Below are 12,670 nucleotides of genomic sequence, written 5' to 3'. Positions count from 1 at the left end.
TCCTCCCCTTCCAGCAGCTGTCCAATCAATAAGCACGCATCGTCCCGAAAGAACGCCCAATGGAATCCACGTGAGAATTGAATTTTTGTTGCCGCATGTGAGGCTGCGGACGGTCACCGTAGCGGAAAATGCTTCACCAAACACGGGTGGAACACAATCGTCCACTTGTTCAACTCCAACTCCGGCCATAATTGGAGCAAGCAGCAGCTTCAGAACCATTGGGATTCTCTACGACAGAAGTACAAATGGCTCCAGGAATTAATCAATAGCACCGGTGTCCAATACATCTCTGCAACCGGGACAATTTCTGCCTCGGATGAGTGGTGGGCACGAAAGATCAAGGTAATGTACTGATTCACGCATGTCGTTGTCTTTTCTAGCTCGTTATGAATTTCTGCCTCGGATGAGTGGTGGGCACGAAAGATCAAGGTAATGTACTGATTCACGCATGTCGTTGTCTTTTCTAGCTCGTTATGAAAACAAATGGATGAAATTGAATGTTCGGGGCAGGATAGTTTGGTTTACGTTGTTAGCAACGGTATATTTTTTAGTCCACAAGGCGAAAAATTATTTGTAGTTAGATGTAAAGAGTACATTCTAAAACAACATACATGCAATTCTCATTGCTCGCGGTCAGAAATCATGGTCAAATTTTTTTTCCATGAATGGATCGAATTGTTCCACAAACTAATTGGTTTCATATATACATGTTCGACTAACAAAGACTAAAATGGTTGCGTTGGATGTAATGCATATGATGCCCAATGGTTTGCCTAAAACTAAGAAACACTAAAATGGATGCAAATTATTTGGACAGACATTGTTATCATACACAATATGCATAATTATTGGAGCTCGTGCGAGTAAAAAAAAAAAACACTGAAGACAGTTGAGAACTTAAGTATGACATTAAGCAAACATTAGGGTCATTGCAAACTGTTTATTTAAAGCCAGCGGACGAAAAAGTCTTTTATTTTGCATCACTGCTTTCGTACATTTCCCATGCCCGGTTGCATAATTTTAAAGTTGTCCCGTAACGCCCCGACCTAAGGATCGGAACGTCGCAAGATTAATTATACTTTTAGTCGTAAACTTAAAAAAATATATAGCTAAACTTTTAGAGGAAATTATAAAGATTTAATTTTTAAAAAAAAATTTAAAAGAACAATAAATGACAACATAACTCAATACAAAAGAAACTAATTCCTAATGTCTTCAGGTGACATCCATGCATAAATACATTTTTGTTACGTGAAATTCTAGGCAAGAATTTAAAAATAAATGTTGTTGTTTGACTTCCCATTTTTGCGCAGTAAGTTTTAAAATAAACTCGTCTATATAGTAATCTAGGTCGAAATTTCACGAAACTTTAAGGGAAAGTAGGGAACTTCTTATAATATAGCATATCCAAAATTCGGCTTTCGTCGGCGACATATAAGATGTTAAAATATTTTTCCAAAATCCCGCTAAAACTAAAAACAATGCTGTTTCTTTTCTATCTCGTATGGTATGTGACAAAATAAATTCGTTTGCATAGCTATCGACCCCGAAACTTCATGAAATTTTATTTTAAGGTAGGAAACTTCTTACAACATGTCATATCCAAAAATCGGCTTCCATCGGCATTATACAAGATATTAAAATATTTTTCAAAATCTCGCTGCGACTCGAATTGGGAAGTAAAGTAACCCAACACAGCATACTTAAGGTGTCATATAAAATTCCATAGATATTGGATTGACATGATTTTGAGTTTAATCAGTAGCTAATCCATGAGGCTATTGAATCCCACTGGTTTTGTCCAAAAATCCCGAGTAAGAATTGAGTTACGAATTTTTATGTTCAATGGCAGAAATTTGAATTTTCAAAAAACAGCAACACTATGTTTACTTAAAGTGACATATAAAATTTTACTAACATCAAATTGACTTGATTCCAAGTTTCAAATATATAGAAATGATACAAATTCAAACTTGACTATATAGGGACCATAAAAAAACGTGTATGTGTATTGGAAAGTTTTAAAAGATTTATTTTATCTACCAATAATATATATATTTCCTATGTATAGTATATAGGGTGGCAAATGGGCCGAGCGGCTCGTACCCTCGCCCGCTCAACTCGCGAAAACGAAGCTCGTGTGCAGCTCGGGCTCATAAAAACACGAGCTCAAGCGCGAGCCGAGTGGGCCGATTCGGGCTCGGCTAGCACAAAAAATGAGCCACTTGCAGCGAGCTCGTTTTCGAAAGTAACCGTTTCGGTCCCTGAATTATTTTTAATTTTTATTTTAATTTTTTGACCGTTAACGGTCACTGAATTTTTTCAGTGACCATTTTGGTCCTTAAATTTTTCTTTTCTTTTCTTCTTCTATAAATAGTGGCATTCAGCCACAAAATTTTCTACAATTCACTCTCAATTATCTTTCTCTCAACTCTCTTGTGTTTTGTTAATAGTTGTGTAATTTTTATATACAATTTATACAATATCCAATTCTCATTTCTCATTTCTCATTTCTCACTATATTTATTGAAATTTCATACAATTCAAAGGAGAAAACTTGAACCGGAATGGTTAAACTTGTTGCTGGTGCTGAGTTGCCTTTGGCATTAATTGACAACCAACACTATGTCTCGTATGTGAAAGAATATCTACAGCCAAGGTACATTGGAGTAAGTCGAAACACTCTTCGTTCCGATACAATACAATACTTTACTTCAACAAAACAACAATAAATTATGGATTTGTAAAAATATGAGGGTGTCATATCTTTAACTTCGGATATATGAAAAGTGATTAATAAAAGAGCATATATAGCTACAACTGCACATTATATAGACTCACTTTGGTGCATGCATAAAAAAATTATTGTTTTTAAAATTATTGAGTTTCCTGACAACGCTAATAATATATTTAATGCTATTATTAATATTGTTAGAGAATATTATTGCGAAGGTAAAATTCGTTCATTTACTTTCGATAATGCTAATGTTAATAAAGTAGTTGCCGATAAATTGCATAGGGTACTGTAACCTGATTTTGGTAGGTATTTGTTTCATATTCGTTGTGTATGTCATATTTTGAATTTAATTGTCCAAAATGGTTTAAAACATATAAATGATGAATTTCAAAATATTAGGAACGCACTAATATATATCACAATCTCTCCAAGTAGAAAACAAGTATTTGAGAATTATTGTGTTGAAATATGAGTGCAAAATGTTAAAACATTTGTTAGCAACGTAGGTCATGGGTGGAATTCTACTTACTTGTTATTAAAGTCATGTGAAGGTTTTGAACATTTAATAACTGACTTTTATAACAATAGACATGTTAAAAGTGATGACGAGGGTATATTGACTGAACGTAATTGGCAAATAGTTTTGAAAGTTAAAAGATTTTTTTATATTTTTTTATGAAACCACTAAAATTTTATCGGGCGTTTACTATCCCACCAATTGTATGGTATTTGAAGGTCTTTATATAATTGCAAGAACATTTCATAAATACGGAAATGACCCTGATTTTAGCGAAATAATAATTGCTATGGAATTAAAATTTAGAAAATATTGGGAAGATTTGCCTATGTTATTTCCTTTAGCATGCGTGATGGATAATTTATCGGGAACTAAATATATAATTGATCAAATTTCAAACGCCTTAACATTTGATACACCTATCACATATAGAAATTTAGAACAAATATTATGTGAAATGTATGAATTATATACGAACCGAATGGGTACCTATATTAGTGGGTTATCATCTGCACCTACTCCTTCCACTGAAATTGAAGAAGAAGATACGAAAATATTTAATTTATTTCAAGATATTAATTCGTATAGATATGATTCATCTGCAATGTGTTCTTCTACTACTACTGCCATGTCATCACCATCTGTATCTCATTTTCATCAAACATCTACGCGCTCAAGCCATAATGCATTGCTTGCTGAATTAATTGATTATTTCAACCAGAATATGCCAACAGATAAAACAATTAAAAAAAGTTTAGACGAAGTAATTGAATTCTGGCGAAGGTATGAACGACGTTGGCCAATTATATCTGCGATTGCAAAAGAACTGTTGACACCTCCGATTAGCACTGTTGCTTCGGAGTCTGCTTTTAGTGCAGGTAAAAGAGTTTTGAGTAAGGTCAGGAGCCGACTGAAAGAAAATATTTTAGAAGCGTTAATGTACGTTAAGGATTGGCAGGACACTCATTTTCGACTACAAAATAAATATGTTGAAATTGCATGTCATCAAATAAATGATATTTGATTTAATTATATTGATGAAACTTTTCTTTTCTTATCGTTACTTTTAATTTTCTTTAAAAAATTGTACACGCTACAAAAAATTGTTCGTGTACAATTTTTAACTCCACCTATTGAAAATTTATGTAGCTGGTCCCAAACTCGGATAAAGATGGAGGGTTTATATTTATCTATTTTAAAATGAAAAATAAAAAAATAAAGATTTCATTTTTATTTTTTTCTTTCTCTTTTAGTTAAAAAGAAAAAAAGAAAAAAAATTTCTTTCCACCAATTTAATTAAATTTTTGTTAGTACTTGGTACTATTACTATTATATATCAACATTTTAAATTCTTCTCTCGAACAACGCTGTGCGTACCTTCGCATATAATTTTCGAAATAAATTCCTTCTGAAAATTGAAAGGGTAATCAAATGATTGCCCTTTCAATTGTCAGAAGTCTTTCACTTCAAAGATTATATATAATTTTCGAAGTGAAAGACTTCTATATAATCTTCGAAATGAAGACTTCAGACAATTGAAAAGGTATTCGATTATCCTTTCAATTTTTAGAAGGAATTTACTTCGAAAATTATATGCAAGTGGATGTGCAGCGTTGCTTGAAAATATAATTTTTAATACTATTTTAAATTTTCTTTAAAAAATTGTACACAAACAAATAAACAACACAATTTTTAACTCCACTTACTCTAAATTTAAGTAGCCGATCCCAACCCTGGATAAAGGAGGAGGGTTTAAATTTTTTACCTAGTTTTTTATATATAATTGATAATTCACGATTTAAAAATTAAAATTACTTTTTTATTTTCCAATTTACCTATTTGTTTAATAAAAAAAATGAAAAAACGACGTTTACTCGCGAGCCGGGCTAGGCTCGGCCCACGAGCCACGAGCTCGTGGGCCGAGCTGAGTTCATCCATTTTTGTACGGGCCAAGCTCGGCTCGTGGCAAGCCCGAGCCGAGCTCGTGTTTTACAGGCCGAGTCGGCTCGACTCAACCCATTGACACCTCTATATATATATATATATGTTGTTGTTGGTCTCTACAACATATTAAAGTAACAAAATCAATGAACAACATAGATTCCCATTTAGAAATTTATAGACCATATTTTATTTATAGTTCGGTCATTTGAAAAAAATAACGTATACGCGAATCTAGTCTTAATAAGATTTTACCATAGGGTCAATATTAAATTCCGTCCTACTTAGAAAACATGTCGAGCATAAGGTTTGTCCATGGTCTAGGCACGTGGTGCTAGGTTGTCACACAAAAAATAATAGCCTAACTTCATTTTTTTTTTCGGGTTCCTACATATCCTTCGCTTTTGGCCTTCGTAACGGGAAAACAAGGAGTACAAAGAGTTCAAAGACAAAGACTGTCGAGAGGTTTACAGTTACTAGGTGCTATTCAAAGAAGCATTCGACATCGAGAAATATGCTGTCACACCAACAAAACTATGCAGAACTGGGTTCGCCATGTTCGAAGATAGCGGATATGAAGACATGCGCGATTCTGCTCCGACGAGAGACGAGGACAGTGGTTCGAGTGATGAGGCCGATAAAGTGGAGGCAGCAGCGAGTATGGATGTGTCCAGGCGTAGAAGTGGTGATAAGCGTAAGTCCGGGGGGAAACGAAAAAGGGGAAGAGATCAAAAATTTCCACGACGGATTTGTCGTACTCTGTCGACCATGCCACCTCTGCCAGTGAGAAAGTCGCAGCCAAAATCAAGAAGTTGGTCGATCTTGATGTGCCCAATGCGAAGACATGCATGAAGGAGTTGTTTGCGACGGGCAGACTACAAAAAAAAAAAAGCACTTGTACTTCTAGATGTGCACGTTCCTATCCCTACGGCGTAATAGGAAAATACTTCAAATGCAAGAAGATGCATCCGAGAAAATGGTTGGCTTGAGTGGAACTAGTGGGAATACAGGAAGGCCTAGCCTAAGTGAGACAGGTCCTCGAGAAATGTCCCCATCACAGCTCGTTTGTGGGAACAACGTTTGTGTTATTTTTAGGAATCATGTTGTCTGTGTACGAAGCTTGTGTATTTTATTTCGTTCAATTTTTAGCAGTACTTTTCATTTTATGCTTCCGAATATTAACTGTTAGTAGCAGTTTAGTCATATCCATACAACTGTTTCATTGCATGCCAATGCCCCACCCCCGTTTTACTTTGCGTGACTAACTTCTGCCAAAAATCCTGCAAAAGCTTGAAGAATCCACTGCTCATTTGTCAAGCACATGAAAAGCTGGCAGAATCTTTTTCCTTGAAAAAATGTGCTTACGGTATTGCCACCAGCTCTCATAATTTTTGTATTGAAAGTGTTAACTAGATCTCCATCTATAAAAGCACACATGTGAATAACTTCTATTCTCAATGAACTGTGGGAAAAACCACCAAGTAGAATGGCACTTTTAGATTTCAATTGTGAGCTCATGCCATACTATGATTCTGAAGTCGATTTTGGGGACGAGGATTTTTTTGGAAGAGCTGCAACATGACATTATCGAGTGGTTTTGGTACTGTCAAATGCCATGAGTGAATGTGGTAAACTTTTATCTTGAGTAGAGGTGTTGAATTAGAAGATTTCCATTTGCGGGAAACGGACACATGTTTATGCTCGATGCCATGAAGTGTAACCTTGAGCTGTGTTATGCGGAGTTCAGGATGTATCCCCCAAAACTGCAAACGTTTGCGCATATACTTCGCGACGACTACGGGCTATGTAGTGGGTAGCACGTCGATGTCTACGAACAAGTTGGTGTGTTTTTGTGCATTCTAGTGCATGGAAAAGTCTACAGACAAGTTCAAACACTATTCAATCATTCGTTGGAAACTGTGGGACACTACTTCAAGAATGTGCTCACAGCTGCTGTCGAGTTCAGAGCTCATGTTATAAGACTCGATCCGAAACTACAACCACAGTGCGGAACACCATGTTCCAAATTTAAACAAGCATCCGTTATTGATGGAACTCACGTAAAGGCCATGTTACCATGGGACGAACGTGTAAATTTCATTGGCCGCAAGGGGATTCCGACACAAAATGTTCTCGCAGCATGTGATTTTAATTTGTGTTTTACGTTCGTGCTTGCTTGTTTCGCGGGGACTGTGCATGATTCATGCATTTTGGCACGTGCGATACATAGTTCAAAAATTGATTTTCCGCATCCTGCCTAAGGCAAATATTATTTGGTGGACTCGGGATTCGCCCATAGACCTGGGTACATGGCCCCGTATAAGGGGTCTGATATATTGTATCACTTTTCTTTTGATATTTTTTCTTTTATCTTTTTACGATACTGAGAGTTAATTATACCATAAGAATGTTAGTTTAACTGATATGTTACTTTTTTATTAAAAAAAAAACATTATATATTTTATTAGTGATATTCCTTAGCTCCTTAATAAAAATGACAAAGGCCTCGTTTGATTCACATTATTTGGAAAAAATATATTTTTAGACAGTGATTTGATATCTTTTCAACCACACATTCTTCAATAAAAAAATATTATACGCAAATCCAAAAATTTTCTTATTTTTTAACTACACATTTCTCATCAACACACTATTCAAAAATACATTTTTTTCCAAAATAATGTGGCTCAAACAAGGGCACGATATGTTACTTTTTCAATAAAAAATGACATACAAGTTGAATTTCATATTTCTTTTTTGGTCAAATTTAGCTTATGTGTAAATATAAGGATATACCAATTATTTTAATTGATGTAATTGCATATCAATTACAACAATGACGACTTAGTCTCTTTTAAAAGATAAAGTTTACATTTTTATTAAATATTGTTGTATATGCATTCTATTGAGACAATCATTTCAATCATTTTGTCACTTTTATATTCGTTATCTTATTTTCATTTGCCTCCATAACAGATTAAGACATTAATTCTTATCTATACTTGCAAATAGAATATGTTTGCGAAAATTACATACCGCAAGTACACGGGTGGTTATGTTCGAGTAATAAAGTGGTTTATGAGTCCAAGTTGATCTCTCAGTGAATACTTACTTTAATTAAGTACTCTAGTCAATTTAATTCTATCAATACAACATACAATTTTTGGATTTTTATAATTGGAAAATGAGAAAATAACTAAAAACCTTATAAAACGAACAAATCTTAAAGTGGAGAATTGGGAGAATAAAGTAGTTGGGATTCATGATTTCATTTAATCGACACTTAACTAATTTCTTTACAAGTAAATTATGTTAGACCCAAATTTTCAATTTTAGCCAATTATTTCTCTTGAATGAAATTAACCCTAATTGATCAGTTGAAATTATTATATCTTTATATCGATTAAAACACAAACATTAGCTTTTGAAATAGCTCAATGTGTCATTTAAGGTTAAGAGTATGTTTCTATTCCCAACAAAAACCTAAAGTATCCACTCTTTGGTCTAAAATATACAATCTTCTATCAAGAGATGCACAAATCACTTAACACAAACATTTATTGGCCAAATAAATGAAATAACATGAAATACAATAGTAAATACATGTGAAAATAAGTATTTTAATATCAAAGAGCAGTGCTGGAATAAAAAAAAGCTAGGTTAAGCTAAATCAATCATCCCATCAAGAACTTAGCCCACTTTATACATAAAATAAAGTGGAAATTACACAAAATCATACTTTAATTATTCAACCTTGTAAAATCAAATTCAAAGTTTCATATTTCAATAATCAAAAATATTATTTTAATCAATATTTTTATAAAATAAATATTTTACTAATATACTCCATTATATACACATTACAAACCCTAATCATCTTTATAAACATTTCTTCATTCTCTCTCTACCCCAAGACGCCGTCGTATCTCTCTCTCTCTCTACATCAACCCTTATCCAGGCTACAAGCTCCGGTGATATACCAATCTAGCCTCATCGCGATGTGAAGATATGGTTGGTGTAGGTCCTTCGCACTAATGGCTGAAGCGATCTGTAACAGTCCAGCCTCTCTATTCGTCGCATTGTGAAGTAGTGGAGGTGCTACAGGGGTTGATTGCACGACGGTGGTGAATTTGGAAGGGCAACGATGTGAAGCGGTGGAGTGGGAAAATGCAATGGTTTCGTTGGGGGGGGGTGGTGGTGTAGTGTGGATTGCGATGGTAATAGGGTATTGTTGTACTAGGTTGTTATAGGTGCGGTGATGATGTGGTAGTTGGGTGAGTGGTGATGTGCGATGGTGGTGGAGGCGTGCGGAGTTGTGGTGGGAACAGTGGTTGCTCACGCAGTGAATGGGGCGGCATGGTAGATTTGTGATTGTGTGGTAGATTTTGTGGGGTTCTGTGGTTGGTCTGCCGTGATGGTGAGATGGTAGTAGTGATGGTTGTGGCGCTGTGACGATGACAGTAGTGTTGGTGTGGCTGTGGCGGTGGCGGTGATAATGTTAGAGTCGATTTTTTGTTTGAGACGGTGGTGTTGCTGTCGATGGTGGTGGTGGTGGTGCTGCTGTTGGAGGTGGTGGTGGATTGGTGGTGGTCACAGATTATTTTATTGATAGTGACCATTAAATTGGTTAACCTGTGACCAATAAACAATATGTGACCACTAAAAAAGATAAATTGTGATCGAGAATAGTCTGTGACCCAAAAAATAATAATATGTGATTTATAATATTTGTGATCTTTGACTTATAAATAACTTGACGTATAAATTTTTTAGTTGTGATCGACAAACAAATTGTGACATACAAATTTTTTGAATTGTGACTATAAACACAATTTGTGACCTTAAATTTTTTGATTTATGATCCAAAAATAAGTCGTGACCAATAATTTGATAAATTGTGACTAAAAATTATTTCGTAACTAATTAATTTTTTTATTTGTGACCAATGAACAAATTGTGGTCTACAAATTTTTTGAATTATGATCGTAAAATAATTTGTGACATAAAATTTATGATTTGTGATCAAAAAATAATAAGTGACTAACTAAATTGTTAATTTGTGATCAAATTGTATAAATGTGTGACTTAAATATATTTAATTAAGTAGTTTGACAATAAATAAATTTTAATAAAAATCTGATTTTTAAAATTTGAAACTTATTTTCTTATTTTTAAAATATGTCATGCTTAATCTCTTACTTATCAAATTTTTCCTAAAATAAAAGAGAGAAGATTTGAAAATACATTGAAAGCTTTTAGAGAGAATAATGGATAAAATACAATACAAAATCTAAAACCCTCTATTCAGTTGGACTTGAAATGAGCATGGCATGTATTGATTTTGTTCCAAAATCTCTCAACTCTTTGAGTTTCTTCTCCTCCTTTCTGCCCTTGTTCTTGGCCTTTTTTCTCCCCAAAATGTGAATGTAAAATGAGAGAAAGAATAATAAACAAAAAATGTAGAAAATGGTGCGAAAGTGGCTGAAAAATAACTTATGAATGCCCTAAAAACATGTCCCAAAAAGCTCCCAAAATTTGGCAAAAATAGCAAAAACGACCTTAGCATGGCGTGTGCGTCATAGAAGCATTTTGGCTTCTGCTAATGTGAGGGGGTCCAGTGCGCGCGGGCTCTTTCTTTTTCTTTTTGTCCAGTTTAGTCCGAGAAAAATTGATCGTCAAGTCCTTCAATTTTGATTTTCTTCCTTTTGGTCCTCGAATTTCTACTTTTCTCTCGATTATCCTTCAAAATTTGCAGCCTATGTCCTTTAACTTTTTGCACTTATACAATTTGATCTCCAACTTCACAAATTTTCACATTTTTAGTCCCTTTTTCTTCCCCCCGCCCCCCCTTTTTGTTTTGTTTTGTACTGTATTCTCCTTCAATTGGGGGGGGGGGAGGGGGGTTATGTCCTATAATAGCAACAATTACAAATTGTGATTAAAAATTCGCTCATTTAATCAAGTATAGAGCTTATTTATATATCCAATAAGTGTGTAAAATTACACTTACTAGAATACAAAGAAATTGGTGTAAGACCTTCTTTTTTTTTTAAAAGTAAAAATGTCACTTTTAAATTTCATCACAATAATTCATATGCGATGGTCAAATAAAGTGTTCCATTATCTCAACTTTTAATTTTAAGTAAGGTTTGAATGCATATTCATATTTAAGTTTTCATAAACACGTGTGCATCTTTTTAATTGATCCCAAAGAATTCAAATGAAATAAATGGAAGAATATGCTTTATTGAGAAAATGGAAGAAAATGTTGTATTCCGCCTCCCCATCCCACACCCCACACCCCACACCAAAAAAAAGGTCATATTGGAGGGTTTTCCACCAAAATGAAAGGATAATGGTGTATTCCATAATAGTGGCAAAGGTTAAAAGATATTTTGTGCTAATTATCCCCCTAAACATTTGGGGGAAAAAATTCATAAATTAGGTGTATTGTTTACACAAATACACAAATCAAGTAAGTCATTTAAAAATTCAAAATTCATGTATCTATATAATTTATTGAAAATATTTATTAATTAAATATAATAAAGTCGTAGTTACACGATTAATGGTCACAAATTCACAATTATAGGTCACATATTTATTTACTGGCACACATTTTCAAATTAATTGGTCACATATTATTTCAAGGTCACAAGTAAAAAATTTAATATGTCACAATTTATTTTGAGGTCACAAATAAAAAATTTATATGTCATAGATTATTTCGAGTCCCATTTACTTGGTCAAATATTATTAAATTTTTAGGTCACACTAAATGGTTGATCATATACGCCAATTTCTTGGTTACAAACAATGTAATCATCTATGACCACCACCTAACCACTACCACCTTCCACCACCATGACATCACCACCAACAAAATCGCCACCACCAGATTCAATCAACAGCTAACAAAAATCACGACAATCAACTCCATCACATCTCAAGCTACAAACAACCACCACAATATCCACCACCAAACATACAAAAAAGAAAAAGAAAAGCCGATGTCTATTTGCTCTAGTGGTAAGGACATTGGCATTTGCTGGCTGAGGTTCCGTGTTCGAGTCCTCTTACCAGCATGGTGGTACTGTGCCTCTCCAAAAAATCCCTCCATACGTGTAGGGCCAAGCGGTGTATACTAACCCGTAGGGCCAGGCCGGAGGTGGGGTTTCTGGAGTATGGGGCCGCAGTGCGGTGGGGCCAGTCACTTTAAAAAGTTTACCCTACACAGTTTTGCCCCTCAGGGCACATCCAAGTTGGCGGAATAATCACATTGGGGGGCTCTGGAACTAAGTGTGGGGAGTTCGATTCCTGGTTGGAGCAGCCAAGTGATGTAATAACCAGAGGAAGGGTTGGAGCAGCTTGGTGATGTAATAACCATGGAGAAGGGTCCCTTTGGGGAAAGAGTAAAAGCCATGTGGGAACCTGGGAACCAATAAGGGCACAACCTGCGATTTACCTCCACTAGT

The sequence above is a fragment of the Olea europaea genome, chromosome 10 (assembly GCF_002742605.1).
Source record: "Olea europaea var. sylvestris chromosome 10, O_europaea_v1, whole genome shotgun sequence".
In the NCBI taxonomy this organism is placed as follows: Eukaryota; Viridiplantae; Streptophyta; class Magnoliopsida; order Lamiales; family Oleaceae; genus Olea; species Olea europaea.
Note: the sequence above shows the minus strand (reverse complement) of the source record.